We start from the raw sequence: 3,402 nt of genomic DNA on the forward strand, positions 1-3,402 counted from the left end.
ACAAGAGAGGCCCAGGACTCTTACCCGACTTTACAGGTGGGGAACGGAGGCAAGGAGAGACGGACTGATTTGCACACGGTCACACAGGGAGGCTGTTCTTTTCCAGCAATCACCAGCCAGGCGGGGCTAGGGGCTGTTCTAGAGACAGGCCTGATGTCTCACTCGTCTTCTGCCTGTGGGAACCAGACCAAGCTCCATCAAGGTGGGTGGTGGGAGGGGGAGATGGTTTGGCATCTGTGGTTCTGTGGAGACCTTCTCCGATGCTTTTGGTGCAGATGGGGCGACCTCACCCAGCATCTCCAGGAGCCCAGCCTGGGTGATCAGCTCAGAGGAGGCAAAGGCCAGTGAAGGACGCTGCCGTTCCGGAGACATCCCACTCCTGCACTTGCTGTGTTCTCATGGGGAACGGAGATGCCCGTCCTGCTCTGGCTCCTGATAACACATTTTCTGCAACAGAATTGCACCAGACATGGCGCTGCTGATGGAAATGAGCGATGGATGATATTGACCAGCATGCGAGTGGTGCAGGCAGGCACAGCCAACACAGGTCTGTGTCAAGGCATCACCCATCCTCCATGGCCTGCCACACCCCTGCTAGTCCAGTCCAGACAATGCACCTGGATGGTGAGGGGCTTGGACACACAACTGTCAGTCCTGACGCGCAACTGCCCTCTGCTCTGCCCCTCTCCGCTTAGCTCTGCTCCTGCATCCTGCTCTGCTCTGCAGCACCCTTGCTACTCTAGACCTGCGCAGGGGACCATCACCTTGCCAAACTGCCTGGTATTTGTTATGATGAGAACTAACCTCAGGACTGTTGCCCTCAAACCCAAGTCACACATACGCCTGATCATACTATAATCAATCCAGTCTCAGGTCCACCCACGTCATTCACTTTTCTCCCTTGAATGGAAGAATTTCTTCCTGTAATTGAAGATTTGTGGTCCATGGATTAACTATGGAGTTAAATTCACTGCAGATAATTTAAATCACCCACTTACATTATCTGGTCCTCTGAATATCCAAACAGAAATCGGGAGCAGATAGGAATGGCTTTTGCTACATTTCATCCCAGGGTTTATCAATTTGATTGTTTTTAGACTGTTTGGCATTTTCCTGCCATTAATGAAGTTCCTCTTGATCCCACTGCTCTGCAGATCCATTCACAATGATCCATGGATGGATACACAGGTATCACACTCGTTAGCCAACCACTTACCTCTGGCAATCGGAAATGGGACCCATGACCCCAAGCTCCAGAAATGCAGCCCTTGAGGAGGGAAAGAAGCAGCTCCTCCGCTATTCAGAGGGAACAAGATACTTAATCTGGTCTAATGCGCTCTGTGCAGTACACACACAGTCCCCTGGAGATGTAGGGCTGGGGATCATTGTTCAAATGGCTGACTATAATGGATTGCAGTTAGGATAGGGTAGATTGGGTCTAGGAGAAGGACATGCCTGTGGTTAGTGCACTAGGTAGGGACTCAGGAGATCTAGGATCAGCTCCTAGATGCTCCAAACCATCTGCGTGACCTTGAACAGCTCACACGGTCTTTCTGTGCTTTCGTTCCCCAGCTGTAAAATGGGGATAATGATCCTTCCTTTACATTCTATTTGGATTGTAAACTCTTCAGACCTAGGATTATCTCTTGCTCTGTATTTGTACAGCTCCTTGCACGGTGGGGCCCAATCTCTGTCATGGCCTCTAGGTGCTACGGTAATATTAATAATAGGCAGCCACCCCAAACTTTACCTAGAACTGTAAGAAAACCAGCAGCATCTGACTCTGGAATGCTTAATTGCGTGATCGGAACAGTCCCTTCATGTGGTTTTCAGTGGAATTTCTGAGGTTTATTTAAAATAAATGCCAGGATTTGGAGCTATTTGGCTGGGCCATGTGGGAATAGGTGCTAGCTCAGCAAGGCCAGGGCAGTTTGGGAGCTCCGGCCTCATTTAGTCAGCACTGGCTTGGCCTGGTAAAAACTTTACACGCTGTCTATCCTTGCTCGTTTCAGTGCTGGACTTAGTCAAAAAGGATCGCAAAGTTTCCTGGCCCGCTTTGTGAACTGGGAAGAGGAATGGCTCACAGACACAGAGACTGAGAGTGAACTCAGCAGGCCTTAGCTAAGCAAATGACCCAAGGCCAGAGTTTCAAAGGCAGTCGGCATGTTGGGTGCGGAGCACCTTTGAATATCTGGCCCTGATGGTGGAGGTTGAGCCCTTTAAAATCTGCACCGCGTCTCTCTGCGTTGGCGGGACAGTGAAGGAACCCAAGGGGTTCTAAATACATGTGGCCCCTCCCTCTTGGGAGGAGCTCCTCATAAACACCTGCAAAACGAACTCATTATCCACCCTCAGAACTCTCCTGTGCTGCGATGCCTGCGGAAAACAAGTGAGAACAGTCAGGCTGCTGGTGCACTGACACCACAGCCTGCCAGGCCAACCAGTATTGTCTCATCATTTCCCTGTACTCCCCAGCTGCCCGTCTCCATCTGTCTGTGGTCTCTTGCCTTATCCTGAGATTATGAACACTGTGGGGAATAACTGTCTTTTTGTCCTGTGTTAGTACAGCACCTAGCGCAATGGGCAAGCTCCTAGTGCTACAGGTATGCAAATAATAATAATGATTTATAATGGAGAATGGAGGGTATAACTAGGAGGGCTGGGGTGAAATTCAGAAAAGGACAATTAACCTTGAGCAGCAGGAAAAACACCTGGGGAGATGTGGTAGGGGCTGTAGGATAGCGGGGAAGGTTTGTTGTTTCAGACTTTTAAAACTAGCCTAGACAAAATAGGCTTTTCCACTGTGTATGGGTCAGATTCCCTGGAGGCCTCATTCCCCTGAGGGCAGCAAGGGAATTAAACCAGCTGAGAATCTGACCCTGCTGTTGGGTGTATGACGGACTGAGTGAGACGTGGCTGATTTTTCATCCTCTGTCTCTTTGTTTGTTTAATGGACATTGGAGTCTCTTCAGGGCAGGTTCATGTCTCCTAGGGTGACTAGATGTCCTGATTTTATAGGGACAGTCCCGATTTTTGGGTCTTTTTCTTATATAGGCTCCTATTACCCTCCACCCCCGTCCCGATTTTTCACTTGCTGTCTGGTCACCCTAGTGTCTCCCTGTAGGTGCGAGTTCATTACGTGGCACAGTGCGGGCAGGATCCTGGCTGGTGCATTTGGGCATCCCTGTAATGTCCATTAATAGGGTTCTCCAAAGCTCCCTGGATCCCTCCAGCCAGCTTTGCTCTCCCCCAGCTGAAAATAGCTTCTTTGTGTGACATCATCCTCTGGGTACCTGGCCTGCAAGGATTTACTCAGGCAATCCCTGCTTCCCTGACAAGAGGCGGCCCAATCAGCAGCGGCCCTGGGCTCGGCCAATCAGCTGGCTAGGAGGTGATGTCATG

This window comes from Gopherus evgoodei, chromosome 3 (genome assembly GCF_007399415.2).
Source record: "Gopherus evgoodei ecotype Sinaloan lineage chromosome 3, rGopEvg1_v1.p, whole genome shotgun sequence".
NCBI lineage: Eukaryota > Metazoa > Chordata > Testudines > Testudinidae > Gopherus > Gopherus evgoodei.